The sequence below is a fragment of the Sapajus apella genome, unplaced genomic scaffold, assembly GCF_009761245.1.
Source record: "Sapajus apella isolate SASKATOON/1434 unplaced genomic scaffold, GSC_monkey_1.0 scaffold9, whole genome shotgun sequence".
Lineage (NCBI taxonomy): Eukaryota > Metazoa > Chordata > Mammalia > Primates > Cebidae > Sapajus > Sapajus apella.
The window spans coordinates 32,940,204-32,962,209 of NW_022436949.1; the positions used below are offsets into that span (position 1 = coordinate 32,940,204).

A 22,006-nucleotide genomic window follows, 5' to 3' on the forward strand; every position below is an offset into this window, starting at 1 on the left:
AGGGTGGCTTGGCCCAGCCCCACCACAGCTGCTTCCAGGGGTGGGTTTCTAGGGCAGCAGACCCTAGGGGTGAGTTCTGGGGGCTACCTGTCTTGGCATCTGAACCTGAGGACTCACAACCTGGGCCTTTATCCCACTGCAGCTGGAGTCATGGTAGCAGTTGCTTCAGAGGGGCTGCCACTACCATCATTAACAGGAATTGGTATCAATTCCTAATAAAGGCAATATCTTGGTAATTAACTAAATAATTAAAAGAGACAGTACAAAATCAATTAGTATTTAATTACCCAAAAAATTAAATTTAATCGATCAGTTCACAGTAATAAACAAACCTATTACTTCTCTCCACCTGAGAAATTTGGCTATTTTACAAGAAATATAGGTATGATAACTAAAGGTAATGGTTGAAATCTACAGTTAAATATTCAAGTTATATATGGATACAATCCCTTTGTCTTTCTTCACTCACATTCAACTTTCTTAATGACTCTTCAAATAAAAAATATTATTGAATGCTTACTAGGTACCAAGCACTGAGATGTATTAGCTTTGTTTCAGAATTTAGAAACAAATCAGTTTGTGCACTGTCTATGTCTCTTTGTGTGTTGGAGATGGGAGACTGATTGAAGGTGAGAAATGGGGTGGATTCGTCTCACAGTATATTTTAAAATTACCATCTATAATTGTCCTTGTTAGACAACGTAAATAAATAGTCCCTTTTACTTTTACCCATTGACTTGGGCTGCATGTTGGAATCTTGTTTCAGCAGTTTATTTTTACCTGTTTTCTATGTGAATTCATGTTGTTTGAAGGTCTGATACCCTGATTTTCTAGAATAAGAATTCACTTTTGCTCTACTCATATCTTTCTCGATAAGTTCATCTCTTCCAATAAAAAGTTTCTAGATGTACTCTGCTTGAAGATTTAAAAATTTTAACAGATAAAAATATGTGTTTACTCTTTACAAGAGCTTCTGAAAGAACTACTACAAATAGAAAGGAACAACCAGTATCAGCCTTTCTAAAAAATGCCAAAAAATAAAGAACATCAACATAATTAAGAAATTGCATCAACTAATGGGCAAAACAGCCAGCTAACATTAAATGACGGTATGAAACTCACATATATTGTTATTAATTCTAAATTTAAATCGACTAAATCCTCCAATCCAAAGACACAGACAGGCAAAAAAAGCCAAGACCCATTGGTAGGCTACATCCAGATCCATCTCATATGCAAGGATACACAAAGACTCAAAACAAAGGGATGGAGAAAAATTTACCAACCAAATGGAGAGCAAAAATAAATAAATAGAAAGCAGGAGTTGCAATATTTGCTGATAAAATAGACTTCAAAGCAACAAAGATCAAAAGAAGCAAAGAAGGATATTACATAAAGATAAAAGGATCAATGAAACAAGAAGAGCTAAAGATCCTAAATATATATGCACCAAATACAGAAATACCCAGGTATATAAGACTTATAAAGAGACTTGGACTCCCACACAATAATAGTGGGAGACTTACAGATCAATGAGACAGAAAGTTAACATCGATATTTAGGACTTGAACTCAGATCCGGAACAAGTAGACTTAATTAACATTCATAGAACTCTCCACTTTAAATACACAAAATATACACTCTTATCAGTACTACATCACACATATTTACAGGTTTAAATGAAATATTGGTTGGCTGCTTGTTAACCTCATTTTTTTTTTATGTATCTATCATTAAACACAATTACAGGCATACCCATTTTTAGACTGCATTCTAGCCCGGGCAATAAAGCAACACCCCTGTTCTCTCTCCTTCTTCCTCTTCCTCTTTCTTCCTTTCCTTTATTCCTTTTTTTTCGTTTTCTTTTTTTTTTTTATTCTTTTTCTTTCTTTCTCTCTTTCTTCCTCTTAAAAAAAAATATGTGTTTAGTGCACAATATGATGTTTTGAAATATATTTACATTGTGAAATGAGTGAATCCACCTAATTAACGTATGTGTTACCTCACATAGTTTTCAGTTTTGTGACGAAAACATTTTACATCTCTCAGCATTTTCAAGAATGCAATGTATTAAATGTAATGGAATGATAAAATTAACTCCTCTTATCAAAATAAACTTATTCATATTTAAAATATTGTATTATTTAACTAACATCTCCTAAACCCTCCCCTGCTACCCTACCTTCCACCCCAGTTCCTGATAACCATCATTTTTTTGTCTAATTCTAAGAGTTCAGCTTTCTTAGGTTCCATATATAAGTGAGATCATATGGTATTTGCTTTCTTGTGCCTGGGTTATTTCACTTATCTCAATATCCTCCAAGTGAATCCATGTTGCAAATGACATAATTTCCTGCCTTTTTATAGTTAAGTGGTACTGCATTGTGATTTTATAGTTTTATAACAGTATTTCCTATATATACATATGACATTTTAAAATCCATTCTTCTACTAGTGCACACTTCAGTGAATTCCATACCGTGATTATTGTGAATAATCCTGCTTGCAAATTTAAATAGTTTAAATTTTGTTATTCCATGGCTCAACTACTGCTAAAATCCAATTTATGTAACATTCATTTTTATTTTAAAATGATCAATTTCCACTGGATGTTTGTATGCTGACTTACACAATTGGTAACAAATAATTTGAGCATCTTTTGCATTTTACCCTCTTGACTGAATACTTGGCCCCCCTGTATCAATCTCCTCTAGTCATTGGCCTCAAATAAGTCTTTCTTTTGGTCCTTTAAATAGTAGGAGGAAATGTCTGTCTGGTTTTTGTTTTCTTTTTTCTGATAAAAATAATTAAGTCTACACAAAGCTCAAATTAATTTTTTTTTTTTTTTGCTGATATGGTCTTTGAATGTATTACCTTTTGAAATAATCCCAATTTCCCACTCCAAGCTATTGGATAAGTAAGCAAAACCATTGCATTAAGTGGGTTGATTCAGAAATTTATATTTTTCTTTCAATTTAATGTAAAAGGAGTAAATTTTCACACTTCTAAATCCTATTTGACATGCTGTGAGTTACATTTACGCAATGCAAACACAAAGGTAACAAAAAAATTTGGTCATTAAAGCTATCTAATTTTAAAATGATTCCAAATTTATTTTGAAAAATAAACATAAAGGTAGCCAAATACATTCTTCATAGCTACTTGTTGTTTTATGGTCTTGGAGTCTGGTAAAACTGATTTGGATAAAATTATTTTTTAGAGATTTAAACTCATTCCACTCCTGAATAACCAGTTTTAATTATATTTTTCAAATCATTGGATATTAGCTTTAAAATTTAATCAAAAAGGTGACTTGATATTTTCAAAATATTCAACACATATACAATTTTTAATTACTTATCCTGTTATGGCAAATTAGATATGCAATACAATATAATTAATTAAAAGTTAATACCTAGTCTAAGATAATCATATGTATTGCATACTGGCATTGGATGTAACAAAATAGATAAATGATTTAACATTTTGTGTAAGTGTTGAACATTCAAAATGTTTCAAAGACTATTAAGATAATTTTTCTGTCACAAATAGGTGAATCTAAAATAATCTTAATCTCAGTGAAGCTCTCAATTTGTGGAAGGCATTTTCCTCCCTCTGAAAGAAAAATACCTTTCTATTTTACCTACTAACAAATTGATTTCCAACTGAAAATTTATTATGGTCCTACGTCCTTATGATTTTTTATTTTCGTTAGAGATCATTATACTGCTGAGATATTACCATAACTCAGAGATAATACAAGCAGGTTCTTGTCAACCTTGATTACATTTCATTGTGTTTTTAAATTAATGTCTGTACACTGAGATCAATTAACATTTTTTGAATAAATACTTTCTGCACAACAAATTACATTTAAATCATCTTGTGTGTAGTTTATTGTCATAAAGTATAATTTAAGAAAATTCCTATCACTGCTTGGTTATGATGAAGTGAAAAGTCTGATAAATATTAGCTCCTACAAATGATAAGAATATAGGAAATGAAAGTTCTCTTTAAGGTGTTCAAATGTTTTAGAATGGCTTTGATATTCTGAGGACGGATGTGACAGCATAAACTGAGCCAGATGCTTAAGTAATAATGGGGAACATAGTAGTGTGCATGAGTGCATTGAGTATCTGAAACATTTTGCATGATCGCTAGCATAGCTTTCTCTCAGGAAGTAATACCTCTAACACAAAATTCAAAGAGTTTTTTTTTTCAGATGGATAAAATCAATTATGAACATATATTTTCATACATTGAATTAGAGAATGAAACATTCAAACTGGGAAACAACCTTTGTCTCTTCTCTCCAATGAGCAGATGTTTCAAACACATTTGGAGAGTTATAAACAACTTGAAGAAAATAACACCTCAACTTTTCACACACCTTAGCTTTTCACAATGATCTTCATCATTGAATCCCAAGTTAAAGTTCTTAAGATAGTTTTGAAAAATGCTTTTTCCTTTGGCCACAGGAGTAGATACTGAGAGCAACCCTGAGGATGATGCTGGATAAAAGTCTTTGTAAAATCACTTGAAATATTAGTTTGGTTCAGCCTTGGGTTGGCTCCACTTAGAACTCCATGTTAAGGGAAAATTGCACCCCCTTCTAATATTAAAATTCACACACACACAAATGTACATAAAGCTGCAACATACTTTCTACAACTAACATAGGACACCCCATGTTATCACTGGCACCAGCGTTTATAAAGGGAAGATGTTGTCTGGCTCATTGGAGACATTTACAAATTCAGTCTTTTGGGGAGAGGTTCTTAAAATCCTGCTTTTAAATTCAGTGCTTGTTAGTTAAGTTTTTATTCAGAACTATGTTCTCTGGTAGTTTGCACATTTGGTAGCTTCCCAGCACAAACACAAAAATGTTGTAAGTTCTTTATGGGCTAATCTGATATAGTCTAGACACATGTTGCTGTCTTTCCTAAGGACAGGATGACCTTTGTAGAAAACTTAAGTATATGAGTACTGAATTTGGCTAAACTGTATTGTTACTTCAAATATCAGTGGTATAAATGAATAATTATCAACATGCTACATGGAAATGTTGAGTATATATACCTTTATTAAGGAATTGATCATAAATCTCTGTATGATGTTATTTAATATTGCACCAGAAAAAAATGAAAATTTTAGAAAAAAAACTATAAGAATTTGGGTGACATAAGCATGTAACATGTTATGTTGAGGAAAATGTTATGTTATATTTATTTCCATAGGAATGGCTCATACTTCTTGGCTGACAAGAAGTGGTTAGTGTGAGCCATTCCTATGGAAAGAAATAAAGGTGATGACTGACTACACCTTCAGCTGAAATATTCAGGTGCACTCATTGGGGTTAGCTAAGGAAACAGTAGAGAAAGGATAGGAACAAAACTGGGTAACTGTCCACCTGGGAGTAACATGGAGCCAGGAGAGGCTCCCCTACCAAGGGAAATGGTGAATGAGTGGGAGACCCTGGGGTCCCACACTTCTTCCATGGATCTTTGTCACCTATGAACCTATTTCACCAGAGCCTTCAGTCTGACATGAAGAGCTACATGGTGTCTTAGTAGAGCTGCTGCTCAGACACATGCAGAAACCCAGGAGTCCTGGATCCCTGGGCATCCAGGCAATAAGTAGCTGGAGCTCTGACAAAGGGGGAGATTAGCCTTCCTTCCATTACTCCAAGAAAGGGACTGAGTACAGGAGGCTGAGCAGCAGTGACCTGCAGGCCTCACTTCTATGGCATCTTACAGACCAAGACCCACTGACCTGTGATTCTAGCCACTCACTATGATGTTCTCAAGCCTTCACCCACTCTGTGTTTCCCTGAGATGGCACTCACAGAGGGAGGGTTGGGCTGTAATCTTTTCCACTTCACAGCCTTCCTCTTTGCTGCCTCCAGGCTCTGGAGAGTCCTAAGGGGAAAGGGGGCTGGTGCAAATCTTTACCACAGTGCAGCTGCCACACAAAAAAAGTGATGGGAATATCCTTCACATAGGTGCCAGAATTCACTTCTCCTTCCTGGGCAGAGCCTCTTGACCTGGGACTCTAGCACAACCTAAGTGCCCCTACCCGATCACCTAAATCAGAGGTGGCTCAATATTTCTCTGAAGAGAAAAATCACGGAGTCAACCTACAGCTCCTCCATTATTACAGCTGCAGTTGTAATACCCTAACCACCCTCCAGCTGAAGAAGGAAGAAAGGGCTTAGTCACTACACTGGCATTTCTAGCACAGAGCAGCCACCATACTTCAGAGAGACCAGTCCTTTCACCCTGGGAAACCCCACCCCCCACATTCAACCAGGCAGGCCCCCAGCTCAGCTGCAGAACAGAGGCCCTACAGAGCCTACCCACTGGTAGTGGCTCTGAGTTTCAGTGGGGAGAGTCTCCCAGAGGAACCAACAGCCCCTCTGCCACTGCCACAACAGTGATTCTGCTCCTGTTGCCCTGGGTCTGGGGAAGAAACAAAACTTGAGGGCTACACCACAGCTTAGAGTATGCCTCAACCACCATAAGAGAGATGAGTCTCTCCTTCCTGTGAGCCCTTGATCCATGCTCCCAAACAGGTAGAAACCCCAGCTCTGGCTAGCAGTGCAGCTGCCTTACCTTCTGACTGAACACTCTCAATAAAAATATCTCTGTGCCTGTCAGAGGTGGAGCTCCCAGGGCAACCAAAATCCCTTCCATCACTGCCTCTGCTGTTCTTAGAAGGAACAAAGACCCTAAGTTCTTTATCCAGACTTACTACAAGCTGCAGTAACCCTAAGGAGATGAAGCCAGTCTGTCTCCCACAGATCCCAACCACTCCTCCTGCTTGGCAGCAGGCTAGGTGCCCTCCCCATGAAGATAATGAAAAGGAATGAACAGAAATATGGGATTATGTAAAGAAATATGTGATTATGTAAAGAGACCAAATTTATGAATCATTAGTGTCCCTGAAAGAGACAGAGAAAGCAAGCAACATGGAAAATGTATTTCAGGATATCATTCATGAAAACCTCCCCAACCTCACTAGAGAGGCCAACATTTACATTCTGGAAATGCAGACAACCCTTGCAAAATACTATGCAAGACAATTATCCCAAAGACACATAATCATCAGATTTTCTAAGATCAAAATGAAAGAAAAAATGTTAAAGGCAGATAGAGAGAAAGGGCAAGTCACCTACAAAGGGAACCCCATAGAGCCAGGAGAGGCTCCCTTACCCAAGGAAATGGTGAATGAGTGTGACACCCTGGGGTCCCATACTTCTTCCCCATAATACTAACAGTAGACCTTCAGCAGAACTTTATAAGCCATAACAAATTGGGGGACTATATTCAATATTTTTAAGGAAAAATATCTCCAACCAAGAATTTCATATTCAACCAATTTAAGCTTCATTAGTGAAGGAGAAATAAGATCACTTTCAGACAAGCAAATGCTTAGAGTCTTCGTTATCACCAGACCTGCCTTGTAAGAGCTTCTGAAAGAGGCACTAAATATGGAAAGGAAAGATGGTTACCAGCCAATACAAAAACACACTGAAGTACACAGATTAATGGCAATATAAAGCAACCACACAAACAAGCCTGCATAACAGTGAATAACATGATGACAGGATCGAATTTACACATATTGATACTAATCTTGAATGCAAATGGGCTAAAAACACAAATTAAAAGGCACAGAGTGACCAGCTGGAAAAATGAGCAAGACACAGTGGTTAGCTGGTTCAAGAGACCCGTCTCACATGCAATGACATCCAGAGGCTTGAAATAAGGGGATGGAGAAAAATCTACCAATTGAATGAAGGGATTGCAATCCTAATTTCAGACAAAACAGACTTTAAACTAACAAAGCTAAAGACAAAGAAGGGCATTACATGATGGTAAGAGGTTTAATTCAACAAGATCTAACTATCCTAAATATATATGCATTCAACACAGGAGCACCCACATTCATAAAGCAAGTTCTCAGAGACCTATGAAGAAACTTAACCTCCTGAATAATAACAGTGGGAGAATTCAACACCTCACTGACAGTATTAGATCACCAAGACAGAAAATTTACAAAGATATTCAGGACTTGAACTCAAATTTGATGAAATGGACCTAATAGACATCTAAAGAACTCTTTAATCCAAAGCAACAGAATATATATTCTTTTTATTACCAAATGGCACATACTCTAAAATCAACCATAAAATCTAACATAAAATAATCTTAAGTAAATTCAAAAGAACAAAAATTATACCACCACACTCTTGGACTACAGCACAATGAAGATATAATTCTATACAAAGAAAGTCACTCAAACCATACATTCACATGGAAATTAAACACCCTACTCTTGAGTGACTTTTGGACAAATAACAAAATTAAAACAGAAATCAAGAAGTCGTTTGAAGCTAATGAGGACACAGGTACAATGCACCAGAATCTCTGGCACTGTGAAACCACTGTTAAGAGGAAAATTAAACCGAAACTTCCATATCAAAAAGTTAGAGATCTCAAATTAACCATCTAAAATCATAACTAGAAGAACTAGAGAGCAACAGCAAATCAACCCAAAAGCTAGCAGGAGATAAGAAATAAGCAAATCAGAGCTGAACTGAAGGAAATTGAGACAAACACACAGAAAAAAAAAAAGAAACATTCAAAAGATCAACAAATTCTAGCATTTGTTACTTTAAAAAATTAATAAGAAGATAGATTATTAGCTGGACTAGTAAAGAAGAAAAGAGAGACAATTCAAATAAGCACAATTAGAAATGGCAAAGGGATGTTACCACTGATCCCATAGAAATACAAATAACAGTCAGAGGTTACTATGAACACCTTTCTGCACACAAATTAGAAAACCTAGAAAAAATGGATAAATTCCTGGACACATACACCCTCCCAAGACTTATCCAGGAAGAAACTGAATCCATAAACAGACCAATAATTAACTTCAACATTGAATCAGTAACAAATAGCAAAACAACCAAAAAAAAAAAAAAAAAACCCAGGACTAGACTGATTTACAGCTGAATTCTACCAGATATAAAAAGAAGAACTGGTACCATTCCTACTGAAACCATTCCAAAAAAATTTTTTTTTTAAATCTGAGAAGGAGGAGCTCTCCTTAACTCATTCTGTGAGGCCAGCATCATCCTGATACTGAAACCTGGCAAAGAGAAACAACAAAAAAGACAAAACTTCAGGCAAGAATTCTTGATGAACATGATGCAAAAATTCTAAAAAATACTAGCAACCTGAATCCAATAGCACATCAAAAAGCTAATCTACCACGATAAGTTAACTAGGCTTTATCCCTAGGATAACAGGTTGATTCAAGCAATGCAAATCAATAAATGTGCTGCATCACATAAACAAAATTAAAAAAGAAGAAACACATGATTATCTCAATAGATGCAGAAAACACTTCTGATAAAATACAACATCTTTCACGTTAAAATATCCTCAATAAACTAGGCACAGAAGGAACATACTTCAAAACAATAAGAGCCATCTATGACAAACCCACAGCCAAAATTATGCTGAATGAGCAAAGTCTGGAAGTATTCCCTTGAAAACTAGCACAAAACCAGACAACATTATTCAATATAGTATTGGAAGTCCTGGCTGGAGCAATCAGGCAAGAGAAAGATCTAAAAAGGCATTCAAATAGAAATAAAGGAAGTTAAAATATCCCTGTTTGCTGAAGACATGATTCTATATCTAGAAAACTCCATAGTCTCTGCCCAGAATCTCCTTGATCTGAAATATAACTTCAGCAAAGTTTCGGGATACAAAATTAATATACAAAAATCAGTAGCATGCCTATACACCAACAACATCCAAGCTGAGAGCCAAATCAGGAACATAATGCCATTCGAAAGTATCACAAAAAGAATGAAATATCTAGGAATACAGCTAACCAGGAAGGTAAAAGATCTCTACAAATAAAATTGCAAAACAAAGACAACAGAGATGACACAAACAAATGGAAACACATTCCATGCTTATAGATAGGAAGAATCAATATTGTTTGAATGGTCATGCTGCCCAAAGCAATTTACAGGTTCAATGTTATTTATATCAAGCTACCTATGACATTCTTCACAGAACATAAAAAAAACTATTTTAAAATTCATGTGGAACCTAAAAGAGCCTGAATAGCCAAGGCAATCCTAAAAAAAAAAGAACAAATCTGGAGGCATTACATTACTCAATTTCAAACTATAATACAGGGCTTCAGTAACCAAAACAAAGTAATAGTACAAAACAGACACATAGACCAATATGAAAGAATAAAAACCCCAGACAAAAAAGCCACACATCTATAACCCTCTGATCTTTGGCAAATCTGACAAAAACAAGCAATGGGAAAGGACTCCATCATATTCAATAAATGGTGTTGAGATAACTGGCTAGCATCTGCAGAAGATGGAAACTGAACCCCTTCCTTACACTATATACAAAAAATCATCTCAAGATAAAGACTAAAATGTAAAACCAAAAACTATAAAAACCCTGGAAAGATTACCTAGGAAATATTCTGGACTTAGAAACTGGCAAAGTTTTCATGAAAAAGACACCAAAGGCAATTGCAACAAAAGTAAAAATTGACAAATGAGATCTAATTAAACTAAAAACCTGCTGCACAGCAAAACAAACTATCAACAGAGTTAATAGATAGCCTTCAGCATTGGAGAAAATATTTGCAAACTGCATCTGACAATGTTCTCATATCCAAAATATGTAAAGAACTTAAATTTATAAGCAAATAACAACTCTCCATTAAAAAGTATGCAAAAAATAAAAACAGACAATTTTCACAAGGAGATATACATGTAGCCAACAAGCATATTAAAAAATGCTCAATATCATTAATCATTAGAGAAATACAAATCAAAATCACAATGAGATACCATCTCACACCAGTCAGAATGGCTATTTTTTTCTTTCTTTTTTTATTATACTTCTGGGATACATGTGCAGAACGAGCAGGTTTGTATATATTTAAAATAAGTTGAGAATACAATAATCAACATTTAGATATGAAAGTGAAGGTTACTTTTTTCTAAATTATACTTTAAGTTCTGGGATACATGTGCAGAATGTGCAGGTTTGTTACACAGATATACACATGCCATGGTGGTTTGCTCACCCATCAACCCATCATCTACATTAGGTATTTCTCCTAATGCTACCCCTCCCCTAACCAATCACCCCACAACAGGCTCCAGTGTATGATGTCCCCTCCCTGTAGCTATGTGTTCTCATCATTCAACCCCCACTTACGAGTGAGAACAAGTGGTGTTTGGTTTTCTGTTCCTGTGTTACTTCGCTGAGAATAATGGCTTCCAGCTTCATCAATGTCCCTGCAAAGGACATGAACTCATCCTTTTTTATGGCTGTATATATGGCATAGTATTTCATGGTGTGTATGTGCCAGATTTTCTTTATCTTTATCCAGTTATTTCTGGATCTAGGTCCTTGAGGAGTTGCCACACTGTCTTCCACAATGTTTGAACTAATTTACACTCCCGCCAACAGTGTAAAAGCATTCCTATTTCTCCACATTCTCTTCAGCATCTGTTGTTTCCGGACTCTTTAATTATTGCCATTCTAACTGGCATGAGATGATATCTCATTGTGGTTTTGATTTGCATTTCTCTAATGACCAGTGATGGTGAACTTTTTCATATGTTTGTTGGCCATATAATTGTCTTCTTTTGAGAAATGTCTGTTAATATCCTTCACCCACTTTTTGATGGGGTTGTTTTTTTCTTGTAAATTTGGGCAGTATGACCATTTTCACAATATTGATTTTTCCTGTCTATGAGCATGGAATGTTTTTCCACAGAATGGCTATTTTTTAAAAAGTCAAAAAATAACAGATGCTAGCAAGGTTGTGGAGAAAATGGAAAGCTTGCTTACACACCGCTGGTGAGAGTGTAAATTAATTCAACGATTGTGGAAAGCAGTGTGGTTATTTCTCAAAGAACTAAAAATAAAATTATCATTTGCCCTAGAAATCTCATTACTAGGTATACACCCAAAGGAATATCAAACATTATACCTTAAAGACACATGCACACATATGTTTATTGTAGCACTATTCACAATGGCAAAGACATGGAATGAACCTAAATGCCCATCAATAGTAGACTGGATAAGGAAAATGTGGTACATATACCTCAGGAAATACTATGCATTACTATGCATCTATAAAAAGTAATGAGATTAGGTCCTTTGCAAGAACATGGATGTAGTTGGAGGTCATTATTATTAGTAAACTAATGGAGGAACAGAAAATAAAATATGTATGTTCTAACTTATAAATGGGAGCTAAATAATGAGAACTGGTGGGCATAAAGAAGGAAACAGTCAATACTGGGGCCTACTTGATGGAGGAGATTGGGAACAGGAAGAGGATCACAAAAATTACTGTTGGGTACTATGCTTAGTACCTGGTTGACAGAATGCTTTGTATAACAAACCACCATAACACAAATTTGCCTGTATTAATAAGCCTACACATGTACCTCTGAACCTAAAAAAAAAAAATTGAAAAAAAAATTCCATCATAGATCCTAGGTGAAAAAAGACAAAAAAAATTATATTAAAAATATAAAAATAAAAACAATTTCGCTTTTTGTAGATATAAATATTTTTAAAAAACAAATATGTTAAATGTAGCGTTTTATTTTGGTTAGATAGTTGCTAAGGCAAAAAGTACAAAACGCAGATTAAAAAGACCTTAGCAGAAATCACAGATCTGCACTAAAATATTCATATAAAACTTGGCAATTTAATTAACTCCCGTGTACTTAATCATTATTATTTCAAATGATGATGAGAATTCAGACTTCAAACATTTGTTGTGAGAAATTTATGAGTTAATGCCAAAGAAAATTTCTGGTGGCTAATGAACATGCAAAAGCAAGTGTTTTTCACATCACAAATATATAGTGTTGCCTTAACAGTATTTTTTAATAAAAATATTTCATAAGTATATGTAAAAATAGTAAAATTAAATTAAATTGAAGACATTTAAAATAAGTGTATGTATGAATAATAAAAAGTAGATTATTAAAATGTAAACCAGAAAAATAGTTGCTTTATTTTTACTCAATTTTTATATAACTTCTTCCCATATTGTTTTGCATGTATGTTTTAAAACTAGTACAATTATATAATTCTCCCAACATTAATTTTCAAATATTACCTGTAATATGAATTATTCACTGCAAAATATTGTATCCACAACTTCAATGTTTGAACTAAGTTCTTTGTTTGTAGTTTCTCACTTGAAAAGAAATGTTTACATATTGGGTGCAATTTTAGAAATATGCATCAAGTCTTGAAATAAATTAGATAACATTTGGCTTTGACTATTCCAACTCTTTCTCAAAGACATTACTATATTGGTTCTATTATGTATATGACAATTTGAATAAAAATAACAAAGTGGTTAAAATGTTCTGTTAGAAACAAATCATTAATATAAATTTATATAAGTTAAGAAGGTATGGTACTAACATTAGCATAGACTAAAAAATATATAAAAATATACTCACACATTACTGTTGTATGTATGTTTGTGTCCACCTCAAATTTTCGGTGTTGAAATCTAATTCCAAGGTAATGGAATTAAGTTGTAAAGCCATTTGGGAGTGACCAGGTCATGGGATTAGGACTCTTATAATGGGAATAGTGTGCTTTTAGACACCATAGAGCTAATTCACCCCTTCACATTGTGAAGACTCAGCTACCAAATACCATCTATGAACCAAAAATTCCTCATCAAACATTGAATCTTATGATGCCTTGATCTTGGCATTACTGGCCTCCAGAACTGTAGGGAATAAAGTTCTGTTGTTTATAAGTCACCCAGTTTATGGTATTTAGTTATAGTGGCCCAAAAGAACTAAGCCATCCGGTCACATATACAGACAAAAGGGGTTTTGTAAAAGAGTAGTGTAAATTATAGAACTTTCACTGATGTTTATTCAATTAAGAATCCATAACGGAAATAAATGAACTGTACTTTTACAGTAAAGCAATTTCAGTAGATTAAAGATCTAAATGTTGAAAGTGAGATAATCTTATAAATAAATAATATAAAACACAATTGACATAACTTAAAGGGGGGCAGGTTTTTTTTTTCTGTTTCTCAACACAAAATCACTATGAAGAAAAATATTTTAAATTTGACTATATTACATTGTCAGAAAACAAAACCTCTTTTAAATGAAAATATAAATAGAATAGAAAATTGAACCACCAGCTAAGGATAATGCATGCCATACATGTAAGCAGTTAAATTTTTGATAGAGAATACATATAAGGCTCATATCTCTCAATACAGAGAAAAATAGAGAATTGAATAAATGAATGGGCAAAAGACTTAAATTGGCACTTCTCAAATATAAATATAAAATGAGAAACATATAACACTGCTTAATATTATCAAAAATAGAGAAAATAGAATCCAGCAATCAATGATAAACCAAGAAACACCCATAACATTTAAGTGGATAAGACTAAAAATTCAGCAAAGCCAAGGGTTGTGGGGGCATATAGGGTAATGAGAAATTTTATGCATCACTAGTTGGGTTATAACTGGATTAACAACCTTGGAGTACTGTTTGCATACTTGATGAGTGTGAATATGTATATATTCTGAGACTCAAGTATTCCACTCCCAGGTATCACCTAGAAAAATAGTTACACATGTGTGAAAATATTCACTGTAGCATTGTATAAAATCATCAGAAATTTTGAATTCATGCATATGCCCATTATAATGAACTATTTTTATTTCTAAAGGTAGGATGGACCCCTGTGAGTCATTACAGTAATTTATACTCAGTATAGACCAATGTGTTCTTGAAATAGTTTATACTAATGGATCTGAGTCACTACTACAGTGAAAAAGAAAGAAATCTGGATAATTCAACCCATTAAACTAATCAGAATTACAAAGCTGAAGTTGTGTCTTAGATATAGTCCCTTGACATAATAGGGAAAAAAAATCAAAAGTTTATTTAAAAGTATAGATAAGTCATGGCTAATAGCTTACCTTGAAAAGATTATACTTTTCTAATAAATACTTTAAAGCAGTAATGATTTTTGTGACAGGCAGTACTATAACATGACTCAAATGTTTCTCTTAAATGAACAGGTCATGTGACTTGGTTTTAAGCAATAGAATATGACAAAGCTATGACATGTTTTGTTGTGGCATAGCTAAGGTAAAATAATTTTGCAAATTTAATAAACACCCCTAATAAGCTGACTTTAAGTGAATAGAAAATAAATTATCCTTATTAGATTTGACCTAAACAGTTTAGCCCTTTAAAAGAGGTTCTGAAAATCAGAGATTTTTCTTTGTTCTGCTGTTGTTGAAGAAGTAAAACTTTCCCCTCATATATAAGGCTTTGAGGAAATTCATTCTACCAATACTGTGTACGCTTGGAGCTTGGCGATGACCTAGAACCTCAGATGAGTCCCCAGCCCTGATACCTTGTTGCGATGATGAATGCCCCAGTCGTAGACTCAGTTTTTCCATGCCCATACCCTTAAACTATGGAAACCATGTGATAACCAATGTGCATTACTTATTTCCATTAAATTTGTGATAGTGTATAGAGCATACATATAGAAAACTGATAGGTACTCAAAATTAAAATTAAAATAGTGATTGCAAATCTTCCCAAATAATTAAACAAACATTTCTTATTTCTAGGCTTGTAAATTAAATTTTTATATCTCTACAGAATATTAGTTTTGTATCTTTCTCTTTTCTTTATGTTCTCCATCTTAGCCTAGTTGGTCAGAATCTGTATTTTAAAAATTCAGCAGTTGTATGTCTAATATTTTACTTCACATTTTTGACCTTGGAGAAAGCTTTGAACTTCCTTTGGCTTTAGTTGGTTTGCTGGCAATATATTGGTCTCCAAAGGGATTGTGTGAATGCTAAGTAGGTGCACACGCTGCCCCACTGTTGCTTAAAAAGATACTGTAAGGGCATTTATTTCATTTATTTGTCATTGCAAACTATTAAAAGTCCAGTTTTCAGATGCTATCATTTAAATGATACACTTGTATGATTATGTGTACATTAATGTTAAGGTTGTCATTGAAGGAACAAAACTACCAACCCAAAGACTCAGCCTAGACACTGACAACATAAACCATGCTTTACTAACTACATTAATGTAATTTTGGGGTTCAGGGGTTCAGCGTGCCCTTAGCTGCCCTGAGAGGACATTTCTCCAGGTTGTTGGTTTCCTGCCCTCTCAAGAATGAGAGGGAACAGTGCACAGTAAATGCCAGACTCAAAAGTGTTGGTAGAAAGTTATTTAGAGAGAGAGAGAGAGAGAAACAGGAGAAGGAGAGAGAAAGAAATAGCTACTTTCACACTGAGTGAGAGACACCAGAAAGATGAAATTCAGGAGAGGAAAGCAGCTTCCACCCTGAGTAGAAGGGAATAGAAAGAGATGGAGTTTAGGAGGGGAAGAGAGGCTTCCATGAAGGGAGTGTTCATGGAAGGGGACTCCAGAAGGAAAATCTAGGATAGAGAAAAACAGCTTCCATGAGAGTATCTGGAAAGGGATCCAAACATGGAGTCCGAAGGGGTCTGGAAGAAGAGGACTTTTAACCTGGGAGGAACCTCCACCTTCTCTCAGACATTTAAGTTGATAAGACTGGCCAATGAAAGGAGTTCCTTAGAACTCCTGCTGGGTGATTGACTCTTAGTTTCTTCCTGTGCCCATTAAATTTAAACATAAACCTTTAAATCTCCCAGATGAAGAGAGATGGGAGGGGGCATGGCGCTGGGAAGCTCTTGCCCTTAAAACTATTCCCACTTGTGGACCTGGAACAAGAACACACCTTCCCTCATTAACATGATTCTCTTATTCCATGGTCTTCATTAGAATTACTTTAATCTTCCTAAATGACCATTCCCAAGAAAAATCCTTCGAATAATCATCATAGAAAGTTTCTGAAAGACCCATGACTCCTCAACAAACAGTATCAACAGTTTGGGCACTAAGATTCTATAAATCTAAAATCTCTCCTCTTAAAATCCTTTTCTTACATTCCAACAATTTTACATTGGTATTATTAGCTTTACCAAACCCAATCAAGTCTTCTCCTTGAACCACCCTCCTTCAATTGAACTTCCAAATCTCACTAGATTTAGAGTTTACCTTCTCAGAGATACTGTCAGAGCTTTGAAACGTGATGTTTTCCCTCATCAATGTAAACAATAAACTCAACTTGTCTTATGAATTTGTTGTTTGTTTATATTAGGAGACAAATGACTTAAGGACAAAATAGTATTTATAAAACATTCTAACTCTAAAATTCTGCACTGATTTAAATAATGATTTCATCCTTGAGATTTTTACATTCCTAAAAATGGTATTTTCTTTCATATTTTGAACCATTTATCTTTCTCTTGCATGCTCCATTGAATGAGCCATGAAGCAATGTTATTAGAGTTGATTTTGAAACATTTTAAAATATCTATTTAAAGTCCTAGTTTTGTATACTTAAATAAACAATTTTAGAAAACAAATGAATAGCAATTTTTGGAAAGTTCTAATAATTATTTGGTTACTTAATAACATTTAAATTTTCAATTCAAATTTACAAAATTGTTTGTAGAATGTATCCTAGAAATACCACACATTAAGGACCTGATCTCCCTGAACAAACTCTGGGCTTGGCTTTTACTTGTCTTTATCATTTTTGTAGTGCATGACACATAACTGTATATTAGATACTCTTAACATAACCATTTGGAATTACAGTTTTAAAAGAATGATAGTTATATGGCAATTGCCCTGTTGTAATTCTTTATATGTTGGGATTTAAAATATATAGATATATTATCTATATTAAAATACATACTATATATATTTTAATATATAGATATATTATCTATATTTAAAAAATATATATCTATATATTGAAATAATATTTAAAATATCTATATCTTTATATTATAAATATAGATAATATATCTATATATTAAATATATATAAATATTTAATCTACTATCTATCTATTTAATCTATCTACTTTAAGCAAAATTGCCCTGTTTAATTTCTTTATATTTATATATGTTTATATTTAATATATATTAATATTTAATACAAATATATAAATACAAATATTTATAAATATTTATGTTTATATAAATATATAATATTAATTATTTATAATATTAAGTAAATTACTAACTTGTTAAGATTATAAGGAATGACGTAAAATTAAAAAGGTTCTTTTCAGGCTAATAAAGATGCATATTATATTGTTATATATCCAACTAGTATATCAACATAATATTTTAAAAATAATGGATATGTTGTTATAGGGAATTATTTCTTTAAAATTCAGTTAAATTAGATTGTTTAGAATTTTCTTTAACTTCTCACAGACACAAGTATCTAAGAACTGAAGGAATAATTTGCAGAGTAGTGTCTGGAGACTGCTGCAAATCCCACACCTGCTAAAACTCACTCCTCTGCTAGCCACAGCTGGAGGAAGAAAATGACTCCTGATTTCTATTTTACCTTCCAAATATCAAGCACATGCTTTTTCTTGGCAGAATTTAAATTTGGATCATGCTGTCAGACACTTCTGGGAAATGCAATTCCAAGTCATCCATTCTCTGTAAAACTGGGGTTATTACAGGCATAGGGAAAAATAGTGTTGTATACCAATAGACGTTCTAGACAGGTTCACCAATGCTTTTTATAAATTTGATCTTGAATTATTCAGTGACATTATCTCATTTAAAATCTAAATGTTGAGGTATAAAAAAGAATTTCATCATTTAAATAAATCTTGTATTTATATTTATCATCACTATTTAAACATACTTTTTTACTACTCAAAATTTAATACTTTAGTCCCTTTGTTTCATGTAATGTTTCATTGAGCAAATATGATTGGGGAAAATGCCCAAGCTCCAAATTAGCTTCACTGAATTTCCAAACTGCATGTATAATAACTTATCTAACATCTCCCAAAAAATGCCTAATAGGCATCTTAAACTGAACAGACTAAGAGGCCTCTTGATCACACATTCAGTCTCCCTCTGCACTTTTCTTCCTGATGCAGGAAAGGACATATTTTTATCCACTTGGCTATCACGTCATGTATCACCTAATTCAGGAAAGTTTTAAAAGTAAAAGGGGATGCTATTTTTAATTAAGCTGAGGTAATACTCATAAAGCAACAAAGTATCTGCTTGATATCTCTATCTATTTGCAAGATATTTTAGTAGGGTACACCAACATCAACATAGGTTGATTCCATTTATTTATGTAGAATATGTCATGAAATGTTCTTTAGAATATCCACAGTTATGCAGCCAGCATTGTAATACATTTTTCTGAATATCTTACTTCCAAAAAGCAATTTTCTACCCGTAACTGTCACTCCCCAGCTCCTCACTCCCTTCTATTTCCTACCACCAACTAATCTCCTCTTTAGCCTATGTAATTGCATATTCTGGACATTTAATGTAAATGAAATCAGTCAATATCTCATCTTTTGTGACTGACTTCTTGCACTTAGCATATATTATCAAATTTTATCCATGCATCTATACTTCATTTTTTTCACTGCCAAATAATATTCAATTCTTTGGATATATATTATACAAGTCCCTTGGTATATGCAGGGAATGCTTCCAGGACTCCCATGTATAGCAAAATTTATACATACTCAAGTCCTGCAGTAGCCACTGAAAAACCCATACATTAAAGTTGTTCCTCCATATACATAGTTGCTCATTCAGTGAATACTATATTTTAGCATCATGCTGGTTGGAAAAAGAAAAAAAGAGAATTTAAGGGAATCTGATATGATTTAGCTGTGTTCCCACCCCTCTCATCTTGAATTGTAGTTCCCATAATCCCCACGTGTCATGGGAGGGAGCCGGTCGGAAGTAACTGAATCATGGGAGTATTTTCTTCTATGCTATTCTCATGATAGTGAGTAAGTTTTCATGAGATCTGATGGCTTTGTGAGAAGCCTCCGCCTTGGCTCAGTTCTCATTCTTCCTTCTGCCACCTTGTGAAGAAAAATGTGTCTGCTTTACTTTTGCCATGATTGTAAGTTTCCTGAGGCTTCCCCCATGATGCTGAACTGTGAGTCAATTAAACTTATTTATTTTATAAATCACCCAGTCTCAGGTATGTCTTTATGGCAGCATGAAAACAAACTAATACTGAAAATTGGTACCAGGTGGAGTGGAGCACTGCTATACAGAAACTAGAAAATGTGAAAGCAATTTTGGAACTAGGTAACCAGGCAAAGGTTGGAACACTTTGGCGGGAACATGTGAGAAAGTTTGGAATTTCTTAGATACTTCTTAAATGGCTTTAACAAAAAAATGTGATAGTGATATGGAAAATGAAGTCCAGGCTGAGGTAGTCTCAGATGGAGATGAGGACCTTGTTGGGAACTGAATCAAAGTTGACTCTTGTTATGCTTTAGCAAAGAAATTGGCAGCATTTTGCCCCTGCACAAGAGATCTGTGGAATTTTGAACTTCAGACATGATTTAGGGTATCTGGTAGAAGAAATTTCTAAGTGGTAAAGTGTTCAAGAGGAAGCAGAGCAAAAAAGTTTGTAAGATTTACAGCCTGACAATGCTATACAAAAGAAAAACCCATTTTCTTGGGAGAAATTGAGGCACGCTGCCAAAATTTGCTTAAGTAACGATGAAGAGCAGTATGTTAATCACCACGACCATGGGGAGAATGTCTCCAGGGCATGTCAGAGCTGTTTGTGGCAACCCCTCCCATCATAGGTCCAGAGACTTAGGAGGGAATAGTGGTTTTGTAGACCAGACCCAGGGTCCTCCTGCTCTGTGCACACTCAGAACATTGTTGCCTTCCATGCCAGCTGCTTCAGCTCCAGCCATGGCAAAACAGGCTAACATACAGCTCAGGCCATTGCTTCAGAGGATGCAAGCTCTAAGCCTTGGCAGCTTACACATGCTGTTGGGCCTGTGGGTACACAGAAGTCAAGAACTGATGTTTGGGAGCCTCTTCCTAAATTCCAGAGCATGTATGAAAACACCGAGATTCTCAGGCAGAAGTTTGTTTCAAGGGTGGAGCCCAAATGCAGAACCTCTGCTAGGGCAGTGTGGAAGGGAAATGTGAGGTTGGAGCTTCCACACAGAGTCCCCACTGGAAACCACCTAGTAGAGTTGTGAGAAGATGGCCACCATTCTCTAGACCCCAGAATGGTAGATCCACTGATGGTTTGCATCATGTGGCTGGAGAAGCTGCAGACACTCAATGTCAGTCTGTGAAAGCAGCCAGGAGGGAGGCTGTACCCTGCAAAGCCAAAGGGCACAGCTGCCCAAGGCAATGGGAGCCCAGCTCTTGCATCAGCATGACATGGATGTGAGACACAGAGTTAAAGGACATCATTTTAGAACTTTAAGGTTCATAGACAGAAGGGACTTGGCTTGTCTTTGATGAGACCTTGGACTTGTACTTTTGGGTTGATGCTGGAATAAGTTAAGACTTTGAGGAATTGTTGGAAAGACATAATTGTGTTTTGAGTTGTGAGAACATGAGATTTGGGAGGGGCTAAGGCAGAACTAAATGGTTTGGCTATGTCTCCACCCAAACCTTATCTTGAATTGTAGCTCCCATAATCCCCACATGTCACAGAAGGAACCCTGGAAAAGATAATTGAGTCATGTGTGCAGTTACTCCATGCTATTCTCCAGATAATAAGTTCTCATGAGATTTGAAGGCTTTATAAGGAGCTTCCCCCTTTGCTTGGTTCCCTTTCTCTCTCCTGCCATTATGTGAAGAAGGACATGTTTGCTTCCCCTTTTGCCATGATTGTAAGTTTCCTGAGGCCTCCCTAGGCATGCTGAACTGTGAATCAAGTAAAACTCTTGCTTTTATAAATGACCCAGTCTTTGGTATATCTTTACAGCAAGATGAGAACAGACTAATACAAAACCCATGCTGTTCAAAC

General features: G+C 34.8%; 1 long non-coding RNA gene across 1 annotated transcript; it reads left to right on the forward strand.

The window, feature by feature from the left end:
• The first annotated feature begins 680 nt into the window (after positions 1-680).
• On the forward strand, positions 681-21,795 carry LOC116551342. The gene is made up of 3 exons (XR_004268863.1): positions 681-691; positions 16,329-16,340; positions 21,474-21,795. It is a non-coding gene; the product is annotated as an uncharacterized LOC116551342 (long non-coding RNA).
• The last annotated feature ends 211 nt before the right edge of the window (positions 21,796-22,006 follow it).